Raw genomic sequence first — 13,226 nt, forward strand, 5'->3', positions numbered from 1 at the left:
ATCTCATAGGTCCTTGATAAGAAACATGATTACCGGTAGTTTAGCAAATCAAGACCCAAAAAATGGGAATCATGTAAAACACAAATGACAAACACAATAAAATACACAATACAAATTTCTGTTTGCTCAGTAACTTGTGCCCAAGGGCATCTGCAGCAGCAATTGCTGGTTTCTAAAGATCAAAGGTTTTTACGGACAGATTTGTTGACTTCTGTATGTCCCCAAACGTTAACCATCTGCACCTAGCATGTAAGGTTCTGTCATTAAATGCGGCCTTAATGTGTTTTGTCTTTAACATCTGTAGGAAATAATTTAACTGGTTAACGGTTCTTTAGAGATGCCTTTTTTGTAACTTAGTATTCTGCCATGGGTGATGGTAGCCCCTGAGATATCCTTGATAGCCCATCATAGTAAAGATAAAGTCAGCATCAGACAGCCCAATGGTAAGGACAAGCTAAGTGGAGTGGTATGTGTTATTGTGAGGAAAGATTCAATACAACTTGTAATTTATTCAATCTAATACACTTACTTATGGGCCCGCTGTCCTAGACTCTGGGACATATCTTGAATAGCGGTGAAATGCCTTAACTCAGTTTTAGAATATGCTAATTAGCACCTGGCGCTAATTAGCATATTTTCCAACTAGATTTTTCTGCAGAATAAAGACATTTCAGCACTATTGAAGATATGTCCCAGAATCCGGGAGAGCATATTAGTCACTAAGGAGGTCCCTCTACTAGACCCTGCAGCCCATAGATTGAAAAACAGTTCCCATAAATAATGGCTCTACTGGGTTAATGGGATTTTGCAGCTTATGTTTTATGATGTCCTAAGTTTAGGAAAAGCATAAAGTTTAGGAGGCCTCACACAGTGGTTAGATGCAGCCGGTTCCCAGACTAATAGTTGAAATAATTGGGATGCTTACTGGCGTTCTCGCTGTGCAATTTACACTGTTCTCTATAGCAGCAATCTGAACCACCAAGCATGGTCCAAGACTGGGCCGTGACCAAAGAATTCTGATACTCGCTTTTCTCTGAAGCAACAGTTCTGTTCTCCTCCATGGAGCAGCTGTACACCGCACTGAAGCCGGCAGGAGGAATAGTGTCATCAAATCACGCCTGTCGGCTTCATAGTCGTGTATAGCGACCAGGTGAGTTTCAGATTATTTTTTACAGTGAAAACAAGGAGTGAGGGTGGGTGGCAGTCTGCAGTTAGGAGACCATACATCAAGCATATATCAGCGGACAATATAAGAGGGCTACAGAAAAGGGGACATCATAAGTGAGAGGTATTAGATATTGTTAGAATACAAAGGGGTGGTTCCTGGAAAGAAAACTTGCGTTGGTTAGAGAAAATATACTATCAAAATAAAGCCTTATAAACCAGGGGAACTTGCTCATAGATCTAGGCAATGTGACTGTGTTAATGTGACTTCTCATACTTGTTGTCAATGAACTTTCACAATTATGCTAATGAGCTTCAAGGGCTCCTGGGGGTTTTACCAGAGCACCTCCAAGCTGCAGATTCACAGGCTGTTACAGTGAGCAAAAAGTACTTCCCCCTCCACTGTGCGCTAAGGCCGGCGCCACACGTAACGCTTTGTCTGCGCAGACAAAGCGCTACGTGTGGCACCAGCCTTAAACTTCCTCTGCTGAAATAAGATTACATCAGGGAAGTGCTGAAGGAGGAGGGGGGAGGGTAGAGAGTATAACAGCCTGTGAAGCACTATAGGGCACGTTGCTCTAATTTTTAAGGTATTATAAGACAATATTATTTTCTTGGTGGTGGAAAGTCAGACATCACCTCCAGAGACTGACAACTTTTAATCTTTCTTGCCAGCATGCATCAGATATACGTGTATACATTGGACCATAATTCCCTGTAGGGACACTGTTACAACATCTGTGTAATACTTGATATAGTACACAATACTGTATGTAGTGTTTTTTTTCTACATGGTGGTCTGTAATCCAACAGTATGGGTGCATAAGGCCATAATTTAGACCATAATTTAGACCTTAACCCTTTGACGACCCATAACTTTTTCATTTTTGCGTTTCCGTTATTCACTCCCCACCTTCAAAAATCTATAACTATTTTTCCTTGTAAAGGGCAGTATGTGGGATTGTTTTCTGGGAAACAAATTGCGCTTCATAGTGACGGTTTTTAATATTCCATTCCATGCGGGAAAAAGTTCCAAATACAGTGAAATTGGTGAAAAAATTTATTTGCTCCATATTTTTTGTGGGTTTAGATTTTACGGCTTTCACTGTGCAACATCAAATGACATAGCTACTTTATTCTTTGGGTCGGTGCAATCACAGGGATACCAAATTTATGTGTTATAGATGTTTTGTAATGTGTTCATACATTTACAAAAATTAAAACCTCCTGTCAAAATGAAGACTTTTCTTTTGTACAACTTTTTCATACGTTGAAAATGGCAAAAAAAAGCGGCATTTCTTTTTTGGGGCTATTTTCTGTTACGGGGTTAAACACCAGGAATAACCATTCTATTTTGATAGATGAGACATATTGGGACGTGGTATGATTTTTACTGTTTATATGTATTTCAATTCTCGGGAAAGGAGGGGGTGATTTGAATTTTTAGGTTTTTTAAATGTCATTTTTTTTTTCAAAACTTTTTAAAATGTTTTTTTTTTTTACTATTTTTCAGACCCAATAGGGAACTTTAACACTAGGTTATCTGATTGATCCTACCATAACTGCCATTCTACAGTATGGCAGTATATGGGGATTTTATTCATCATATATGATTATGTGCAAATCGCACATTGTAATAAATGGGTTAAAATAAGACAGCATCAGATTTTTTTATGACCCAAGGCTGTCATGCTAAACAATTGCCGCCCCTCAGAAGACATCACAGGGGACATTGATCAAATCCAATATGGCGGAGCACAAGCGCTACCTGGATTTAAATGCCTTCGACAGCTGTGTCAGAGGCATTTACATAGTTGACACTCAAGATCAGTTCCAGCACCGACCGCAGCTGTTATCAGTGGTTGTTTTCTGCAATATGCAGCAAACACTCACCTTATATGGAGAGGGCTCAGCCCGTGAGCCCTTTCCATACAGCGGGAGCCGACTTGTGATGTACTGTTATATCACACATCGGCAAAGGTTTAAAAACCTTCCAATGGTCATTGGTGCCTGAATATCCAGGTCAATTTTTGACGTTCTGCTATGCACTTCTTTAAATGATGATATTTCTGTTAAAGCTTTACATATAACAATTTTTACTTTGCTTTTTAAAATTTGCCAATAATTAACTACAGATGTGAAAAGATAAGCTTTGTTGTCATTTTTCCAAGTGGTAACTTTCACCAAAATTTGTTATAAATATATTTCGAGCATATTCCATCACCTTTTCCTAGGTTCAGATATAGGTGCAGAGGTTGCATGTAGAGGAGGGTACACTTCAAATACCAATATCTCCTGAACCCTTCCTAGAAACACCATTCTGGTACAATATTGTGTCTGGATGCTTAACAGATATCGTTAAGGTATATATCCACTCCTAAAGGTACAATTGGGAATAGAAAGCTGTTTGAATTTGGTCACTATCGTGACAGTATAAATGTCCTTTCTGCACAGGACATGTGCAAATGGGATGTATAAAGCGATATGGCAGTCGTGAAGGGGTTAACAGAAACCTGTCATCAAGAAAAGGTATAATGAATCTTGCTCAACTACCCACTGTGCCTTTGAAAAGCTCAGAGCAGGTGCCCCAGCTTAAATTTGCCTCTTCCCACCAGTAATATCATTCCCCACCATTGTGGGGTGCCTGAAATGGTGAGAAGATCTGCAGTTTCCCACACAGTGCTCACTGCTAGATTCACCATGCAGCAAGAGGGGTCAGTATTCTGGTCTGCTCCTGTCTGCTCAGGCTGAGATATACACTGGCAGGCTGGAGAAAACATGACTCTTCTATTCAGAAATTGACTCTTTATCTACCGTATTTTCTGGACTATAAGACGCACTTTTTAGCAAGAAAAATTCTTGCTAAAAAGTGGCTGCGTCTTATAGACTGGAGGTCACGAGGATCCAGCACTGCCAAACCCTCCTGACCGCTGTAATGGAGATGGGGTGATGCCCTGATGTAGAGCTGCACTTGATCTCCCAGAGAGGAGAGGCTCCGTATTAGTCTCACCTCTCCCCAATGTCCTACAAGTCCAGGACCTGCGGTGATGTCAGAATCATGTGACTGATCACATGCTTCTTACATTACCATAGGTCTCATACTGCCATGCTGCACTGGTACAGGGTAAGAAGAAGGGGAATGGGGGAAGTATGTGTGTGTATGTATATGTGTGTGTGGTTCTGTGTGAGTGTGTATAGGTGAGTTGAGTGTGTATAGGTGAGTTGAGTGTGTATAGGTGAATGAGAGTTGAGTGTGTATAGGTGATGCAGAGTTGAGTGTGTATAGGTGATGCAAAGTTGAGTGTGTATAGGTGATGCAAAGTTGAGTGTGTATAGGTGAGCTGAGTGTATAGGTTGGCTGAGTGTGTATAGGTGACCTGAGTGTGTATAGGTATGGATGATGCAGAGTTGAATGCGTATGTGGAGGGATGATGCAGAGTTGAGTGTGTAAATGTATGTCTGTGTGTGCTGTGCTTTAGTGCGACCAACAGGGATATTTTAATTGGTGTAAAATATATTTTTCCTTTTTTTGGAAGCCTAAATCTGGGGTGCGTCCTATAGTAAGAAGCGTCTTAGAGTCCGAAAAATATGTGCATTTCAGAAAAACAGCTGTAATTAAGGTACAAGGCCTCAGTGGAAGATCATTTTAGGTGACACGGGAAGGGCTTTTAACCCTTTACCAGCAGGTATTACTGGTGTTATTTATAATAATATATGATAACCAAAAGCGTAATATAATGAACATGGAATATTCGGAGTCTCATGGTTACAGTCATTAGGATTTTTTTCATTAACTCACAGACTGTTTAATATAAGCTTCTGCAGAACAATAAACACACACCTTGGCACATCTTCTGTCCTGTTCCAGGTTTGTATGAGCAGGATCTATTTAATTATGTAATTTCATGATTCACAATGCCTATTGTAAAATGGCTCATAATGAATTTAAGTTGTGACTATTTTTTTTGTAACATACTTTTTAATTAAATTTTTGCATCCACTGTCACGGCTTTCAATGATGTGATGTGTACTATTAGTATATAACATGTAATAAAAGCCATATTGAAGAGAATAAGTGCATATATCATAGATGGAAGTGGGCATAGCTAAGGCACAGAATATACTGAGCCCACTTAAGTGTGCCTGGAGTCTGGTTGGCCCTTCTTCGATCCAGATGTGACTATATCAATCCAGCCACAGTACAAGCAATGGCACTATGATACACAAAGATGAACACAGACCCAGGAACAAAGTGTACCCTTCTCTGGTTTCCAGACGGCATTGATACTTCCAGTATTCAGCTCATGTGTCCATCTAGAGGTTCCAGCTGGTCCACTGGACTCACTTTTCCAAATTTGTGGTCTCCTTGCACCACACAACGTCGCTCTCCTCTGACAAAGGCAATGGGCTAAGTACTCTTCTTGGCATCCATGCCCTGGCTCCCAAGAAGTTTTCCCCCTTATCTCCTTCTACAAGCTATAACTTTTTTATTTGTCTCTCATTATAGTTGTATTGGGTATTGTTTTCTCAGGGCAAAATGTTTAAATTGATGCAGTCTTATGTCAGGCCTTCAGGAGTCGTTTGTGCAGACATATGCACATTTGTGGCTTCTGGAGGTCAATTTGCAGGGCTCTGGCAGTGCTCCTCCTGTTCCCCCTTGCACAAAGGCAGAGATACCAGTACTGCTACTGGGTTGTTGCCCTACTATGGCCCTCTGACCTGTCTACACTAAACACACTAACAGACACATCAAACCTTATTGCAACAGCTCACATTGATGTACCATCCTGAATGAGCTGCACTACCTGAGCCACTTATGTGGGTTGTAGAATCATCTCATGCTACCACGAGTGTGAAAGCAGCATCAACATGCAAAATTTACCAAAACACCAGCCAGAAGGCAAGGGTACTGAGAAGTGGTCTGTGGTCCCCACCTGCAGAACCACTTCTTTATTGAGTGTGACTTGCTAATTGCCTGTGAAATTGATTGTCAATCAGTGTTGCTTCCTAAATGGACAGTTTCATTTCACAGAAGTTTGATTTACTTGGAGTTATATTGTGTTGTTTAAGTGTTTCCTTTATTTTTTTGAGCAGTATATATAATAAAACTATAGGCAGTCTAAGCCTCCTGTTGTATCCCCCATGGTGCCGAGGGGTGGGGCTTCATCATGCACTGGCGTATGATAATTCTCCCACTGTGTGTTTTAGGAATAAGTGATTTCCATAGAGAAGTTATGCACGACTAACCGAAAAATAAAATGATAAACCTAGGTTAATATGATGACTGTATGAACAATACTGAGCAGCACAGTGAAAGCAACCTGTTTTATTACATTTCATTATGGGAGCAAAGACTTAAAAGTCATATATTTTCAAAGCATCTCTAATTTCCCCTAAGGAAAGGGGTTAATTAAGATCCTTTATAGATTCTGTACGCTTCAGGCGATGGTGTGTATGTATTACACCCTTCCCATGGACTGATTTGATTAATGTCTGATTATAGATTACATTTATTTTTCTTTTATCTCTGTGATTTTTTTTGCCATTATTAAAGCAATCTTTTTCCTTTATTCAAGTCTTTGTTACTTGATGTAGTTGAATTTTTTTTTAATATGATGTATCTGAGGGGGAGCTTCAGTCAAGTTATGTACACATCTGCAAATGGAGCCTCTGGCACCATTGAATCATCTGGCACTATCTGGCACCATCTGAATATGTGCAACTTTTCTTGGTATGTTTAAAGGAAATCTCCCATCAAAATCAAGCATCATAAATAATGGGCACTTACTCCTATATCCAGACACGGTAAGTGTGGTAATCTTAAATTTGTTATTCATGGCCTCCTTTCTTTTAAAATCAACTTTTAAAATTATGATAATATGCCAGAAGGGCTCTGGAGGCCATTACCAGAGCCCCTCTGTGCTGCAGATTCACAGGTTGTTACAGTGTTCAAGGAGCACTTCCCCCTTCCACTGAGTATTGAAACTTCCTCTGCTGTAGTGACACCACATCACTCAGAGAAAGGGGGAAGGTCCCGAGGGAGCAGGTGGGAGGGTGAGATGGTGTAACAGCCTGTGATGCTACAGCATGGAGGGGCTCTGGTAACATGAAGGAAGCCATGCATAACAAATATAAGAAGATTACCACAGGTTTTGCCCGAATCTATGAGTAAGTGTTTTTAGTTTATCATGCTTGTTTTTGATTGTAGATTTCCTTTGAGTATAAAATTTATTTTAAGTAGGTTATTGCTTTTTCAAAATTTCCATGTTATTATCTGTCTATATTCATAAATAATCACTGAGGCCTATAATAGAATGACACTTGCTGTTTTGTAGAGATCAATTTTATCCAATCAGCCTATTTTTACCATTACAGATTGGGTCACAATAAAAGGTAACTCCCATTGCTGATTCTGGCCTTTTTGCCACTGGAGGTGAAAATTGAAATGACGATTCCCCTTCCCTCCAAATATAATTGGCTCAGCAAAAAAGCAGTACAGCTATAAAAAAAAGACATTTACAACCTGATCATAAAATCCTTACAATTACTAACAATTGAGAACATCCTCATGCTGCATCAACAGATCAATCTACACGCTGATGCCGTCTCATACACTAGTAGGTCAGACACCGATAATTCGATGATATATACAGGCAACCCCACCCACCAGTACTATATACAGGCAGCCCCCAGCCCCCACTGGTGCTATATACAGGCAGTTCCCTCTTCACCACTAGGACTATATATGGGCTTTCCCCCCAACCCTGATAGGTACTATATATAGGCCGGGCCCCATAGATAGTATATACTGGCAGTACTGCGACAGGATATATATAGGCAGCCCCTCTATAGATATTATATACAGGAACCAACCCCCATGGATAGTAAGTACAGTCAGGCCCCTTGTAAAAACCAATAACAAAACTAATACTTATCCTTATGCTACAGCCCCAGCACTCTCCACTGGGTATTAATGCCTACTTCTGGTTTATCGTCCATTAATATTAGGAAGGGGAACAGAGAAAAATAGCTATGCTGTCTGTAACAACCATGCTGGCATCATCTCATGTCCATAGAATGAGACTGATGATGCATTAATTCTCTCTTTATGTATTACGCCGACTTTCCTAGTGTGAACAATGGTTTATGTTTAGAGAGTGTATTTATTTAATTGCACAACACCCATTAGAAATGGTTAACCCACTATGATGTAGAGAGCCCTCATCCTATCAGCAGTGTAACAGGACTCTGACATCACAAACTCCTGGGAGCGTTTCCTCGCTACTAGTTATAGTCCTCACTTTACCTAGCGTGTCATTTCTCTGCTTATATCACCGGACCCTTTTCGCTTGTCTCCTGGTTTCTCTTTTAGTCTTTAAAATTGGTACTTTGCTCTCTCTGTTGTGATCCGGCTCTGATGACCATTTTTGTTGTGTCTGTGTCACTTTGTCCTTGTGTCTGTGTTTTGCACTTTAACACAGGGAGGATATGATGCCCAGTTAATTGACCCTATTTAGAGTGGTTTCTAGTAAATAGGTAGGACCAGTCTGGCTGGTAGTGATTTTTGGCTCACTGCCCACATTTTTTCGGCAATCCGTCATTGTTATTTTGGGAATTGTTTTTGACATTGATTGTGCTGTAAAAAATATTAAGAAACTGAAAAAAAGTGAAAAATAAGCTTTTTAATGTTTGCAGTTTTTTGGTTTGCTTGAGAATAGGCAGTAAAGTTAAAGCTTGAGGATTACGAAACTTCCTCGCATCTGCCCTGCTCTTACCTCAGTGCCAATGTACCCTGGAGCTGAAGTGCTGAGTAATCTACAGAAGACTAGTTGCTAGGGAAGCGGCGTCTGACAGGTCAATGTCTGTATAAAACACTGTGGTTGCTATGGGGTCTGCATCATATTACTCATCACTAGTGGAAGACTAGAGTCATGCCATGTCATTCCCCATTATCCTGGTAATACTGAAGCATATCTTAGAGCTCTATGCTGTACCATCCCTCAGAATTATCATTATGAACAAATTAACAGCTGGAGGTTTCCAGGGTTGTGTTTTTTTTTTTAATCAGAAAAAATATTATTTTCAAACATAAGTCTTTGACGACTGTAGTGTAGAAAACATCATACACGGTATAGTAACTAGGGTCGTATTCTTAGTTTGACACTATTCCATCAAAGCAGATTTAAAGGGGTAATCTCGTCTCGGCATTCATATTTAATTTAACTAATCTGCAATTTTAGATGTTATTAAAGAAAAATTACCTGTGTGAAGATAATTTATCACAAATGTAGTCATATGGTCCCTTAGAAACAAGACTGTGGATACGGCCACCTCTGCTGGAGGGATTGCGCAAAGAAACAAAAAGTTTTTGTATATGAAATGTCCGGGAGTAAATGCAGGTCCTACAGCCGTCCTGTGGTAATGAGCGCTGATCCAGGAGGTCAGGAAAGACTTAGTAATGCATCTCTGGCCACTGCTGCCAAAATGTGAAGTGGTCGTATCTGAGGAAGCTATCTGGGACAATTTATGAGAAATTATCTTCACACAGGAACATTTTTTTAATAACATCCAACTCAAGAAATGTTTATATATGTCAAATGAATTTAACTAAATGTTAATGCCCAGATGGGAATGCCACTTTAAGGAAGGTTAAGGGCTAAAACACATGGCCATGATTGATGAATCAAGAACCGTACTGTGTCCTGTGTTAGGGACCGTCCACACTGCTGGGAAAGGACTCCAAGCATCACAGTAATAAAGAGTCCCTTCTTCCCCCCCTAAAAAGCAGTGATCAGTATGAACCTGTTTTTATTACATTATACAGAGGAGTGATCTATAAATGAATGACTAATAACTATATTAATGAAACTACTTACAGAACCATGTTGTAGTCTACCTACTTAATAGAACCTTGTTACAAGCTACTATACATTCCCACTCATAGTCTCCCTAGTCTAGAAACAAGTTATATGCTGTCAATAACTTCCTGGACCTGTCTGCACAGGTAATAACCACAGTAGCCACCACTGGTTATTATGAACATCACAATAGACTGTCAATAATAGAGGTAGGCACAAGATGTTTCCCAAATATGACATGGGTGGATCATTGCCATAAGTAGAGTAAAACAAACCTGTGCCGGCAACACCAATGGTAGCGGTAACTGTCTGGTGTATATAATACAGTAGACACCCGCACTGAATGAAGTGGGCTTGGGCCATGACTCCCTGACCGCACCATAAAGTACAGTAAGGTCCTGGTTTGGGAAATAGTTAATAATACATTTTGAGTGTCACCCTATTTCGTAGCACTTTGCAAATCAAGTTCTGCAAGCAGCTGAGTCATGGGAGTGCTTAGTTTTGCACAAATGGCTGAGATTTTTTTTTAAAAAAATGTTTGATATCTAAATAATGACACGGTGGAATCTGTTCTATGTTGTTCATCTAAGGTTCTATTGACCTAATTTTAAGGACTTCTAAAGGCAGATGCAAACGTCAAGAATTTCAAATGTAAAGTCTATGGTTAAGGTGAATATTTTCTTTTTTTTGTATAAAGTCGGTGGTATAAAAGTAATTTCCTTTTCCAGCATGCAGTGTAACTAGTGCAGATGTTCCTCTGATAAGGGGGTGGGTGATGAATCAACACAACATATTAGTACATGAAAAAGCTTTTTCGGAAATGTTTACATATCCACCAGTCCGGACATGCTAAATGTGATCTGTCTTACTAACGACTCCAAGTCATTTCATCTATATTTTGGGATAACAATAACTCCCACTTAGTTTATGGATGAGACTTCCTAGTAACAACACACAAATGTAATGAGGAGTCTTGGAGACACTGATGTTATATTGACTCACACCTGGTCGTGCTAATGTATTAGACAACAGTGAAATGTAAAGTACATACATGTGTCATTTATTTTGCACAAAAGAAAATTAACCAGGGCCATCAGTTAATTTACATGGAGGGTTCTGGAAAATGGTCAAGACATGTATTCAACAGATTGGTACTTGACTCTATTTGAGTTTTTTTACTTAAATGTTTATTTTAAATGGGTTTTCTAAGACATTAAAAACATTATTTCATGTCATGTATTGTGACAAAATAAAAAAAGATGCTATATTCACCTGTCCCTGCCCACAATGCAGCTGCTCCAGGCCTCTCTGCTGGGCTTTGTATACCTGGCTGCAGCAATGACGTCCAGATAAAGTCACATTTCGTAAGGAGTAGGCAGAGAAGTGTGAATGTTGGTAATTTGGGGTTATGTAGGAATACAGAAGATGTCTATAGGAACACTGAGGCCAGAGGCAAACGGCTGCAGTGAATGAAATACTACTGTTAAAGATCTTTATCTAGCCCCTATCCGTTGTAAGGTGACTTTCTAATTAACTGCTATAACCAAAATGGCTACCAGGATGAGAGCAGACAGCAAGACACACTTCAGTCTCTTAGAAAATGCAGACTCACAACCTTTATTAGCACAGGACCGGATATATAAAACACAGAAAATGATCTGCATAGGGGCGTGAAAAGGTGATAAAATACTGCAATGCTGTAGGCGAGCTGAATATACCAGAACCTCCCCTTTAAGACATTTTCTCAAAATGTTGATGAACTATCCACTGTTTCTTCCAGAGGCCTTATTCTCATATAAACAAAATGTTTATATTATAGCAACTACAAAATGTACTGAGAACAGCTCCTTAGTAACCCAAAATAAGATGACAGGCTGAAGGACAACTATCTCTGACAAGAGTCAAGGAGAAGCAGGCAAACAAGCAAACAAGACTGCTGAATCATGACATGGCTGGACGGTGGACAACATGACCCCTGGCTAAGACAAGATGGCGTCTGTAGAGAAATATATCTCTCACACTACTTAATGGATCAGTGCACACATCCGTTATTTAAAGTGACCGTCATGTTTTTTCACGGATCACTCATAGACTCTATGGGGAGATTTATCAGTGCTTGTATGCCAGTTTTTTGTCGTAGAAGGACTAAAATAATTCTACTGCACTGCTAGAATTTGCTATCATTATAGTGACTACGCCACTCCACGGCAGGTGGGTATGGAGTTGGTGTAGAGGGTTGCAGCGACCAGCAGAGGGCATGGGGCTGACCTACCGTAGTTTTGCCCTGACAATCACGCTGACTACATTGCATTGGCTTTATATGCTGGCATATGATACATTTTTTCCTATATTTTTGGAGGATCTATGAAATCAGAAGCCAAGGGATGCATATCGGCTGGTAAAAATGGATGTTAACATTGAATCTTCGTGGCTGAGAATTGTCTAGTTTGTGAGAAACTAGTCTTAAAGGGGTTGTCCCACGAACCACATTAGGCCCTATCCACAGGAGGGCCTGCTGGTGGGGATCTCAGTGATGAGACCCCACAGATCACGGGAACGAGGGATCGGATGGAGTCCAAGCTACCTTAGTCAAACCCCTCGTGGCTCCCGGAAGATTAATGGAGCAGACGGCCACGCATGGCCGTTCTGCTCCATACATTTCAATGGAGCTGATGTAAACCGCTGAGCGCCACACTCGGCGATATCTGTCAGCTCCATAGAGATGAATGGAGCAAAACGGTCATGTGCGGCTGTCTGCTCCATTAATCTCCAGGAGTGACGAGGGGTCTGACTGAGGTACCTGGGACCCCATTGGACCCCTCGTTCTTGTGATCTGTGGGGGTCTCATCACTGAGACCACCACCGAACAGCAAGTTAGGTATTTTCTTGTGGATAGGGCCTAACTAGATTTCCTTTAACATGCCATTTTTCTCATTCACACAACTAGTATCACTATTTACCTCTGTATGCAGGGCCGGCGCCAGCACTGGGCATACCTGGGCAAGTGCCAGGGCCCAGAGCTGCTGGAGGGGCCTACATAAGGCTGTACATAAGGGGTAGAGGGGGGCTGTATCTAATAAATCCATAGGAGGTGAGGAGTGCTTTATATAAAATAACCATGAGGGGGCTGTTTGGTATGATAAACTAGCAAATATGTTAGAGAACAGGAGAGAGTTTTAGTTTCAGAATTTTTAATGCCACCAC

The sequence above is a fragment of the Engystomops pustulosus genome, chromosome 2 (genome assembly GCF_040894005.1).
Source record: "Engystomops pustulosus chromosome 2, aEngPut4.maternal, whole genome shotgun sequence".
In the NCBI taxonomy this organism is placed as follows: Eukaryota; Metazoa; Chordata; class Amphibia; order Anura; family Leptodactylidae; genus Engystomops; species Engystomops pustulosus.